Source organism: Lycorma delicatula, chromosome 3, assembly GCF_047948215.1.
Source record: "Lycorma delicatula isolate Av1 chromosome 3, ASM4794821v1, whole genome shotgun sequence".
Lineage (NCBI taxonomy): Eukaryota > Metazoa > Arthropoda > Insecta > Hemiptera > Fulgoridae > Lycorma > Lycorma delicatula.
In genome coordinates this window covers 104,783,582-104,796,532 of record NC_134457.1, presented here as the reverse complement: position 1 = coordinate 104,796,532, position 12,951 = coordinate 104,783,582, and the positions used below count along the sequence as shown (strand labels likewise).

Sequence of the window (12,951 nt, the reverse complement as noted above, 5' to 3'; positions counted from 1 at the left end):
TCTGCACCTGTAGCAGTCCTGGTACGAGGCTGAACGAATCAGAGTTAGTAAGGAGCTTGGGAGAGTAAATTCCTTTCTTGATCTGCAAGTCAACTGGAAGACTCGCAGAGAATAGATTATCATGGCTGGCTTTTTCCTTACCCTGAACATAACGACTGAAGAGGTATAAATAGAGTAGCACCCCGGATGGCTAGGGACCACCCTGACAGTTGATTGGCCGGAGGTAGGCGTGTTGACATTGAGCCACCGTTAGTCAGTAAAATAATGGTGATTATTGTTGAAATGTTAGCTGTCAGCAGAGCGACGACTGCACTGCTAAGAGTATGGGTAACCATGCAGCCATGAAGTGTAGCGTCGTTTTGACAAGGGCAGTTTTTGAATGAGTAAGCATCACTGTTGGTGGGATGGCAACTGCACTGCCGAGGGCATGGATTCCCATGCAACTGTGAGGTGTAGCGGCATTTTGACAATGGTAGTAAGTGAAAGTAAATGTCATGCGAAACTCTGCGATAGAGCTGAGTGGGAGTAAGAGGTTTGTTTGCCTCTCTCTGGTACACCAGACTGGAGTCCATTATGAAACCAAGTTAGGGGTATGAACTAAGTTCACTAAGGGAACCAGAAATAAATTCTGTTGTTGTGAACAGTAAGAGGTTTGTTTGCCTCTCTCTGGTACACCAGACTGGAGTCCATTATGAAACCAAGTTAGGGGTATGAACTAAGTTCACTAAGGGAACCAGAAATAAATTCTGTTGTTGTGAACAACATTTTTGGTAGTATATTATTATCCAATCGCCTCGAATTTATGAGACATTTACTCATGAATTTGCTCTATAAAATGTAGAACTAACTAACTTGGTTAGCTAGTTCAGAGGGCAATGACGTAGGCCAATCAAATATCCGGATGAGATCTGCAGCGAAGATAAAAGCTGAGTTTATAAATCACTGATGTAAATGTCTAAAAGGCATTTACATCAGTGGCATGCCAACAAGGCCTGGTTTATTACTATGAGATGTAAAAAGTTAAGAGGGTGAAAGACGACTCTGTTAAAGCTCATCATGGCTAGGAACGGGGCGGGTGGTGTGGTGAACAGAAGCGTCACAAGGCGGATGTCTTCCCCTACTTGGGATGTACCTGTAGCAGTATTCTTCTTAGCCTGCAAGGCAGCTTTAGAAAATACTGTGGTTTCTTATGTTTGTGGAACAGTCGTAAAACAAATAAACATTATGTGATTAAAGAGTGGTCAAAAAGAGATCCTTTCAGTCCTGGACAAAACAATATTAAATATGTTCCTTTACTCAACGCTCAGCATTGTTTTTTAACACCTTTATGTATAAAATTAGGGTAGATAAAGAATTTTGTCAAAGCACCGAATAAAGGAGAAAAATTTTAATATTTAAGATAAGTGTAACTAAGTTAGGCGACACCAAATTAAAAGAAGTTATTGGACCTGAAATTACAAAATTTTGAATAACATAGAACTAGTGGCACAGAAGTCATTTAAGGATATAGTTCATGGTATTCATAGAAATAACAAAGCAGAAAATAGTGATCTTTTAGAACAAAATCTTTTATTGGACTATAAAAATTTAGGTAGCTGAGCGTCATTAAAAATTTACTTTTTGCATTCCCATTTTGACTTTTTCCCACCATATTTGGGTGATGTGAGTGATGAGCAGGAAGAACACTTCCACAAAGATATATTGCAAATGGAGTAGCGTTACCGAGTTACCGTTATCGAGTCAGATGGGACGAATCAATGAGCAACTACTCTTGGTTTCTACAAAGAGAAGATCCTACTGCAAACAAAAGGATAAAGTAATTTATATTAGTTCATGACCTCCAGTTTTAGGTCTCTTATCTATATTTCATAATAATTTTTTTACTCAAAAAGCAAAATAAAATATGAGTACTGTAATTAAATGAAGTAAATCACAAAATTTATTGTACCTATAAACTTAATCACATTCAAAATTTAACATTTAGCAATTCTGATGGGTATATAAGAAAAAAGCGATGGGTGATGTAGAAAACCTGACTTGATTTTCAGATTCAGCACACAAAATAGATTAAAATTCACTTATTGGTGTTTCTGTTCTGAAAATGTTTTTCTAACATGTAGACCAGTGTAATTAATAAGGGCGAAAGCAATATTAAGCAATGAGTTTTTAAAAAGCTTTCAAAATCAGGCATTCAATTGCTTTCTAACTAAAATATGCTTTACTAAATACATGAATATAGATTTTTATTTTATAAAATATGTAACCTCAAGATTATAACTAAAAATTTTTCTATATAAAATACTTAAGTAATTAAATTAATAAATTGTATGTAGCAAGCAAATGTTTGAAAGGCTGCATTGTATTTGTATTTTTGTGATTTTCAATATTCTGTAAAAGTCATACAGATCAAAAAAACAACATGAAACTTAAGTAAATAGTTCATTCACCAATACTAAAAATACAATTCACAAAAATTTTTAATTTTTCCATCATATTTTCGATATGGCTCAGCAAATACTGTCAAAATGTACAAAACTGAGTTATTCAACTTTTTTAAACTAAGGCAAGTCATATAAAGTTACACTTTAATCTTTTAATCAAAATTCCTTTATTTAATTAGTGATTTCTTTTTGTTATGTAATTCCTTCATAAGTGAAAATGTAGTTATGTGGTAAACAAATTAATCTTTTTTGTACCGAATATAAAAGAAAATCAAAATTGGTTATGATTAACTTTGCTTTGTAATGTAGTACAGTAGCTAGACAGGCTTATAACGTTAGTTCTGAACTGAATACTAAGTTATCGTTACTATACAAAAAGTTACTTGCCATTGTTAGCATTTTATTTAAAAACAATTTAACATACTATTTTCTCTGAGCTGCTTGAGGAACTATTCCCAAAGCAAGCTCACCATACGTAATTGCTGATGATTTCTCAAACTACGCTGTTATTGATTATTGTCTGAAAATGATAACTACAATAATTTAGAAAATAAACCAAAGTGCATATATGAATACAGAACTCAATTTTGCTTGCAGATTGTAGCCATTTTAACTTTTCTTCTTGAACATGACCTATATAAAAACAAGAAACATCCTTAAATCTACGAAGGTTATTATCCATTAAAAACATTAGTTCTCTAAAAATGGAATTAAGCAATATTATGGATAAGACATTACTATATGAAATGATTCATTATAACTATTTACACCACAATTTAATGTGTGTATTACATTATTTTTAGAACATGAATTTAATTTTTCTTAATTTCACATTATATGTGTTAAGCAGTTTGTTCTACCCCACACAAAACTTAATTGTTATGACAATGAAAAATGCTTAATGCGCATTAAACTGAAACAGAAAGACCTGATTAAACAAATTTTATTTCAAAGATACAAATACCAAACAAAACTTTAATTGAAAGGATATTCCTCAGAAAAGTGTTTCAAAAAATTAAAAAAATACATTGTCAGGATACTTTTTGACCACATATAATGGCTCAAATATGGCTGAAAAAGTTCCCTGTGGGTACCAAAATGTTGCTTACATTTTTCTTTTGCCATGTTGATTCGATGTGATTGGTACATGCACCAATCAATGTTTGAGGGCCAACAACATTTTTAGAATGAATGACTGTAAAATGGGTATATCCAAGATCCTTAAGATTACTGTTACCCCAACCTTAAGATTACTATAAGCTAACCTAACCTAACGATAAACAAATGTTGGGGTGGAACACACTGCATAAGGGCAAATTTTATTATTGGTTTTACTTTCAAATTTCACTGGTCTAATAAAATGACAATGAATACAAATGGGTAACATATTATATTTAAGTTTGAAAGGATGAATGCAAATATGATAAATTATTCAGAATTTCATGTAATTCTACAAAAATTTAATATTTTTATTACTGTGCTTATTTGACACAAGTACTGAAAAATCAAACAAGTGACAAAGTACAGCTATAAAACAGCTGAATGTAATGGTTGAAAAAAACAACTTTTCTGCAGTTCTGGTTGTGAAAATGAAAAATAGTACACACCACGCAGTACGTGTAATGGTTCAACAGCTCTCAGTTCCTTATAATCAAGAATAAATCTGACGATGATGAATTGGCAAACTCTAGGAAGCTGCTTCCAAAGCAAGTTCACCATTACTAGTTGGTTGATGAATTAGTGTACTGTGGGCTTGAAACTACCACCACCACTATAAATTTGATCATTATTTCTAATAAGAAAGTTCGTTAAAAAAATAAGGTAGTCAAGTGGCTACGGGGCTATGCAAATTTAGACCTTAATATGGTTGTTAAAAAATAATCCAAATTCTAGGTTAAATTTAGTTTCAAAGAATGACCCTAAACAAAATGAAAATTAAAATTTACTGCTAATGTCGTTCCAATAAACGGATTTTAAGTAGTAGCAATAATTAGACAACTGATGTTACAGCGTAAATTTATTCTACTTGTTGAAACTCGGCAGGCACAATAGCAGCAAAACTGGTCGATAAAGCTAAAAGATTCATAACCTACAATTTGGCACGTGACATCGAAAAACGTAACAAAAGTATATATAAGCAAACCTCTTCAGTCATGAGAATTAATTAACGTTGTCGGTTAAAATTATAAACATTTTCACCAAACTTACAACTTACAATAATACAGAAAAACTTACAATAATACAACTCAATTTCCCTCCAACTCCGAGCCACCACAAGATACGTCTGCGTAAAACTGTTTAGACGTAAGTGACGAAGTCACTCCGTTTGTTACCTACCACTCAGTTGATGGTGATGGTTGAATAGCCTCACACAAACTGTTTGAATCACCTCAACACTCTAGCCTCACACGCAGTCCCCACACAGAAAGCCCATCAAAAGTAAAGAGAATTTTTTTACATTTACTTAATATTATTTTATTTAACTAAATTGAATTCTATTATTTTGTGATATAATTTATTCGATTGAAAAGAATCAATCATTCAAACCGAGCTGACATAGTGATAGAGGCTCACAGTTTACAGATCATTAATTCGATTGATTAATGTTTGTGCTTCAACCGCAAATCTTAACTACTACATATATATATTAGCTAATGACACTTCCGGTATGTAAGGATTCCAAGCGCGGTAATATATCTAAGTCGGTTCAGCAGTTGAGCTGCTATTGCGGAACAAAAACATACATACAAACACCATAAAAAAATTACTCTCCTCATGTAAAAACTTAAAAATATAGATAAAACGTGTAAGATAACAAGTAAATAAATATTTTTTTTATTGCCCTTTTTTAACACCAGGTCAACCGGTAACTGCCTAAAAGATGTTGCCTCGATTGCCCTAATGTGATGCGGCGAAGACTAACCGCTACCTTTCAGCACTGTCTGCCCTTTGGACATATCACCATGGTCCCAACTGGTTACTTGGGGCAACACAACCTCCGCTTCTGGTTGCCATGAAGCCCCTCCACAGAAGGGCTACTCTCCCCGCACCTAACTCTAGTCAGGGTCTGAGTATGCTCCATGCATACCCCTGACCCTCGCGCGCCCATCTCTCAAACCTCGAGGGGGGTCCTTCTTGCATCATCGGAGTGCCCCAACCTGATCACTCTTGAGTGTGCAGGCTATGACATCTTCAGCAAGAAAGTAAATAAATCTGTTACACGTAAAACATCACATATATTACACATTTAATGGTGTAGGTCATTGTTCAAATACTCATCGATTGAATAACGTGCTATTTTTAACAATAAATCCTTTAACATTTTTTTTTAGTTCAAGACAAAATAAATACTTAATTCTTTCAATAAGCTTATAATAAAGTTTATATCCATGTAATAAAAGTGTAATAAAATAAATGTAATAAATCCATGTAAAAGTGGCTTGTATGATGTTCTATCATCATATCAGAATTTAGACATTATTCTAACAATTTTTTTTTCTGAATTTTAAATATATTTTGACCGAAAGTAGATATGCTCAATAGAATAATTCCAAATTTTACTAAAGAACAAAATATCCCATGTACATCATCACTTCTGTTTAAAAATGTGTCATCTTTGTTAAAGAGTTCATATTAAAAAACACTATTAAGCCCCTTTTATAGCTTATGTATATTTTCCTCCCAATGCAATCTTTCCCCAAACAAACCGGTAAAATTTTCACTGGTTTCTCTTATGCAATTTTGTCACTGTTCATATTTAACAATACTAAAGCAGTATTATTTTTAGAATTGTATGTGAATTGAAACAGCCCTATTTTATATTTATTGAGCATTCAAATATTATACTTAATCCACTGCTCCAATTCTACAATCACTTCCTCTCTTTAATTTTTTAGGTCTTGTTTTGAGTTCTCTTTTAAAATAGCTGAAGTATCATCAGCATAAAAAAGCAATCTCGCTTTGGAGTTAGAAGAAAGATCATTAAATTGCTTGGATCGCTTGATCGCTTGGATCAAGTAAAAAATAAAAAGAAGAGGTCCTAAAATCAACTTTTGTGGGACCTAAAATTTTACTCTTGCCCATTCTGATTCATAAGCACTTCCTCTATTGTTCAGAATAGTTTTCAGCTTTCTGTTTTCTAAGTAAGAGGATAGCACTAATGAGGAGTTCCAATCACCCATCAATACGTTTATAACTTATATTTAAGTACAGCACGGCTGATACAGTCCAAGGTTTGGACAAATCATAGCATACAGCAGTCGTTGATTTTGACTTATCCAAGGGCCTCTACATGGTGTCCACCATACTCAGTAAAACTGAGTCAGTTGAGCTAAAGCTAGACTTTCGAAAACCATGCTGTGACTCTGACAACATCCTGATCTCGTAGGGGAAGATACCGCCATGTGACGATTCCGGTCACCACACCACCCCCTCCGTATATAGCCATGATGGGCTTTACCAGAAGTCATCTTCTGAACCCACAGACTGAATAACATCTATTAGTTAACAGCTTGGCCTCCTTCAGGATACCACCGATGTAAATGCCACGAATGACATTTCCATCGGTACAAGAACGCACTATTAATGAACACAAAACAAAACCAACACCAAACTACTCAAACGAACAGAACTGAGTAGGAATAAAATATTTAAATTTAAGCTATTGCCCTTCCAACGAAATAAAACAAACATCACGAATAACCGAACAAAAACAAAACTACGGAGCGCCTATCTTGGCGACAAGAGAACGTTCAAGCGGTCCCTAAACACCCGGGTGACTCGAACTCCCCATCCTATATGCCCTCTGCAACTCCCTGAAGAATAATATTTCATGTTCTCCACAACTGGCCATTCGGTCGGCTTTTCCAGTTAACATTTAAATCTAAAGTAGACCCAATATCTCCGAGCAGCATCACTACTTCTAATAGTCTTTCATCATACCGATGACAGACATATAAAACATGAAAGGCATCATCTAATATGTCACATCCCGAACGCAAACCCGAATCAGCCAGACCGAAACGAGCCAACCTATCCCTAACTGCACCATGGCCCGAAAGAAATTGAGTTATATAGTTAGGGGACACCCAAGAGGCGACCCATAGACTCCTCACGTCAAAAAAACCATCCATGTAACGCCCCATCAGCCGTCTCATTCAACCTAGTCTGCCAAATTGAAATCAATCATTCTCAATCTCTTTAATTCTAGCAGAAAATTGTTGACCGAACTTCTTTGCGAAATAGCATTGTTGAAGCTCAACAAAATGTCCCTATAAGTTTTAAATTTTAGCCTGTGCGCCCAAACAGGTTCGGCATGCAACATAATTGCCTCAAATAACATTAGAGGCCGATATGAGGAACTAATAGTGGGATCCTTTCCGACACCCTTAAACAACAATTTAACTATTCACTTTTTTTAAGAAATTGGAAAATAGCCCGCAAATAACATTTTGTTAAATAGTTTAGTGAATATTCCCACACCAACTTTCACTGAACGAATAAGAAGCTCCATCGTTATTCTATCAAAGCCAAGAGCTTTACATCCACCAGAGCTATAGATTATCTCACGCACTTCCGCCTCAGTAACTTCTGAAGACAAAACACCCACGCCACCAGAAACAACATTGTTTCAAATACGACGATGATAATCAGTTTCTACAGCTAAATTATCATCCGGCAAAAGATCATCTAACAAATTACATAGAATCTCAGATTTATCCAAAATTACTCCTTGCCTGATCGAGAGAGTGGACAGAAGAATGTCCTTTCGTTTGTGCTCTAGCACTCTGTAAACAACACCCCACGGGTCTTTTTTACCTTGTTTCTGATCAACGGAACGTTTGGCCTGCCTTACCTTGTAATAATAACAACATCTGAGCTCCCTATACCTTGAAGCCAAATCTGCTCGCCGCTCGAGGTCACTCTCAGTTTGAGAGGATCTCAATAAACGGAGAACAGATGACTTCAGCTCAGTAACTTCCCGCGTCCACCATTGGGTCACCCTCTCCTGACCCGAACTCTGCGGAGAATAGAACGCTCAGCGGCATTGAAGAAAGCCACCGACAACCGACATGTCAGGTCCTCAAGATCAAGACCATCCATATCCCTGTCCAAAACACGGTGCCTGGCCGAAAGAATTGTGACAAACCTCCACCAATTGACTTTCCTGTGCAGAAAATGCCTCTGCTGAACCGGGAAATTACATCTATAACAATCTTTCAGGCCACCAGTGATCTCGAAGACAATAAGTCAATGGTCGCTAACCTTCCAACCACAGACACATGTGGGAGTCTATCATCCAACCGTGACATCAATATTGGTGCCAGCAAATTACTTCCTACCATCCACCATACCAGCATTTGTTGGCGGCTCACCAGAAACATTAAAAACCTTTAAGTCATGTTCGATGACAAAATGTTCAATCGCTTCACCACTCAACATCGGCACCAATAACAATAAAGGTATGCTCTGAAAACTGGAGAATTTTCTCTCAGACCTTAAGATGACACCCAGCAGGGTCCCAATACTGGAAATAAGAACAAAAATGCTGAGCGAACTTGGGAACGTGTAATTGCCCGGATAGTAGTTTGACTGAACGAGCGGCTACCTATGCTGTAACAAATGCGATGAAATTAAAGTCTAAATTTGGGGGTCGATTAAAATTAAAGAGAAGTGGGGGTAGATTAAAATTAAAGAGAAGTGGGGGTAGATTAAAATTAAAGAAAAGTGGGGGTAAAGTAAAAAAAAAAATAATCGATTCAATACCGAGACGTGCTTTATATGACGACGAATTGATTGACTAAGCAAAACAATTGAAAATTCCACATTTTAGAGGTGTTTTTATGTTGGACACTTTAACAAAAAAGATTAATCAATTTCGACACTTCAAAGGGTCGTGGTACACATTGGGTTTGCTTTAGAAAAATCGATAAAAATGTAGATTATTTTGACAGTATAGGAAACAAACACCCACCGCCAGAGTTTATGAATTATATTGGAAAATCTAATGTTACGTACAATTATAACAGATAACAAGCCGATGATGATGAATTTTGTGGTCGATTGTGTTTAGAATTTTTATCTGAATAAATTATAGATTTTTATTTTTTATTTTTATTATTTTAGATATGTCGTGTTTGTTGTCGATTGATGGAAACGATTCGTTGATTAAAAAAGCATTTTTTCCTCCAATAAACCTTTCAAAAGGCCAATATAATTGGGATTAAAATGGTTGATGACGGCCAACACTATTCCAAATGTTGAAGAGAACAAAAATAATAAATTGTGTTATGCATTCGACAAGAACGTTAAAAAAAATGAAAATAATAATTATGAATTTACAAAGAAAAATTATTTAACAATACCAACGGGTAGTTACGAAATTGAAGATATTGGTGAATATATACAAAACAAAATGAAAAAAATAAATTACTATGCGAGCAAACACCAATACGTTACAATGTGAAGTTGAAAGCACTGTGTGGATAGATTTTTCAGATAAAGATTCAAGTATTGGTAGTCCCTTGGGTTATGGATTGAGAATTCTCAAACCAGATCTAACACATAATTCAGATCGAATAATAAATATAGCTCCTGTAAATGAAATACGTTTAAAATGTAATATTATTTCAGGTGGATATAAAAACGAGAAACAAGATAGCATTTTGTATGATTTCCCATTAAGTGTCGATCCTGGTGATATGATTGAAGAATATCCATTTTATATTACATTTGTACCAGTAGTATTACATTTGTATTTGTTCTTTTTCATCTTCTTTTTCAGTAGATGAAAAAGAAATTAACAATTTAATAATAAAATTGACCGATGAAAAAGATCAGTTATTAAATTTACGCGGTGAACAAGTAAGCATGTCGTTGGTATTGAGAGAATGTAAATAAATAAATAAATAAATAATTACAATTTGATTTTTTTTTCTTTTTATTAGAAATTCCATATATAAGTGACGATGATGATGTAGAGTTTAAAACACTTATAAATTGACAAAAGAAAGCATTAAGAAATTAAAATCTCTAGGATTTGAAATCGTTGGGGGAAAATTAAAAACCGTCAATATGTTATTAAAATTAAAAAAAATTATTATAAAGATAGAAAGATGAATTATTAAAATGTTAAAAAAGACGCGTCTACAGATGAATCGTTAACATATAAACAACTACACAAACACACCCCATTTGAAAATAGCTTTAAAACGGCGGATAAGATTATAATAATAATAATAAATCAACCGGATGAGTATACAGTTCCGGGTGATAGTGTCTACGTATTTGTGGGAAACTTGTAGGTAAAAACAATAAAAAATTAACAACATCAGAATTAGTTAATTTTGCGGGTGTATTTCTATTCGATGAGATAATTTACAAAATAAACGGACAATAAAGAGGTGGCGAACACGAGAAATATAGGTGTGACTTCTATTATGAAAAATGTGATTTCAATAACAAATAATTCGATTCTATTGTTGGAACAAGCCGGGTGGGTTAATGATGCAAATAAAATTAATATGGACGATGATGGTGCTTTTACTTTATACATACCATTATCAATGTTGTTGGGGTTTGCTGAAGACTATAAAAAAATTTATAAATAACAGACAAGAATTATTATTGAAACGTACTAGTGATGATGTGAACGTAATACTGGACACAGTTTTAGATCATAAGTCTAAACTAGAAATAACAGATATTGCATGGCTTGTACCATATTTAAATGTGTCGAGTCAATATCAGTTGGAATTGGTTAACTTGAGAGAAAAAATGAAGAGTTGCGTATACCGTTTGGAAGTTGGGAACTTCATCAGAATCCAACAAAAAAAATCTATGACTTGGAATGTATAAACATCATCACAATTAGACAAACCTCGATAATATGTTATTGTAGGCTTTCAAACCGATAGATTAAATAAAGCTACAAAGAACGCGTCAGAATTTGATTCGTGTAACGTTAAAAATATTAAAGTATTCATAAATTCAAACTGTTATCCATATGAGGATTTAGAGAGGGATCGAATGTTTATGTACAAATTGTGGAGTTTAAACAATCATATTATAAAATGACTGATTCACCACGTACATATTCAGATTATAAAAATAAATATCCGTTATACGTGATTGATTGTTCACGGCAAGATGAATCGTAAAAAATGGGTGTTATTGATTAGAAAATTAATATTGAAGTTGAAGAGAATTTTAAACCCAATACAATCGCGTATTGTTTTTTAATATATGAAAATATATACTGGCTTACTCACCGTTAACCGGCAAAGTAATAAAACAACCTTCATAATTAGTTTATTTCGTGAAATTTTAAATTATTTGTTTACTTTTATTTTTATTTTTTGTAATACAAAATTGTGCTTACTATACGGTTTCGTGGTGAAAATTTAACTATAAAGAGGGGGTCGCTCTCGTGAAAAAAAACCTCATATACTGGGTCACCCTATCTTTAACGTATTGAGTTATTTACTCATATGCTGGGCCAATCTTTAATGTATTGATTTATTGACGGAGACAGAGTCGTGTTTTGCTGTGTTTTTGTAGTACATACACTCGTTTGTGGTGAAAATTTTACTAAAAAGAGGAGGTTGCTCCCTTGAAAAAAACCTCATATACTGGGCCAGTGGCTTGTGCTCAGGACTGGTTGGCCTGGCTCAGTATATGAGGTTTCTATACTATTACCGCTCACTTGCCAAATATTCTAAAATAGGTAGGCGCACCCCATCAACTATTAAAATACATGACATTCAATAAATTAAATTTATGTCATCAAGATAGCAATTTGCTGCCACGCCCGGGTCGCTGAATGCCAGAAAGTACCTGTCCACCAATATTAAAGCGCTTGGAGCTTTAGTTGACTGATGGCCAGCTGTAACTCTCGGGTAGCTTCCCACAGCAGCGAGGTAGAAGTCTTCCCTTAAATAAACTACTGATGCCGGTTGAACAAAGCAACGGCATCACGGAACACCCACACGGTCCGACAATGCGGCTCACGCCACATTGACTCGCCGCTTATTAGTGACCAATTTTCCCCTTGAACTCTAAGTTCCAGGGTGGCCTGAGTTCTGCCCCACCCCACACAAGAACTGGGCAGTCGAGCATCATATGTTCGTTAGACTAGACCTCCCCGCAGACGCACAGCTCATCATATGCCAGGCGGAACCGAAAAAAATATTGGTTCAAGTACGAGTGGTTGGAGAGCACCTGGGCACCCGTTGCCCTTAAAAACGAAGGAGAGGCATACCACCCCCCCAAATCCTGTAAAAATCTATACAAGGATCTTCCCTTATTCGAGGTGTGCTATTCTTGCTGCCATGCATCCATTACGAGGCTGTAAAGCCTCCTCCTCAGGTGGGAGATGGGCCACTGAACGAAATTTATAACCGGTGCATTGTGATTACCGTTCCGCTCCGGTACAAACTCGGCTCGAAACCGCATCCCAAATACCTCGGCCTTCCTGCCTCTTCGCAATTTCCACATGGGCGCCCGAACTTTC

The 12,951-nt window shown here is 35.2% G+C and overlaps 1 protein-coding gene across 4 annotated transcripts in view; it reads right to left on the bottom strand.

Moving 5' to 3' along the window:
• LOC142321835 (uncharacterized) overlaps positions 1-4,826 on the bottom strand; it is a 66,683-nt gene extending 61,857 nt beyond the window's left edge. For 3 of the 4 annotated variants that reach the window (XR_012755717.1, XR_012755719.1, XR_012755718.1), the window contains exon 1: positions 4,677-4,826. The gene's annotated coding sequence lies outside the window, so the exon portion shown is untranslated. The remainder of the gene's footprint in view (positions 1-4,676) is intronic. The other variant, XR_012755720.1, reaches the window with a different exon arrangement.
• Positions 4,827-12,951: the final 8,125 nt, after the last annotated feature.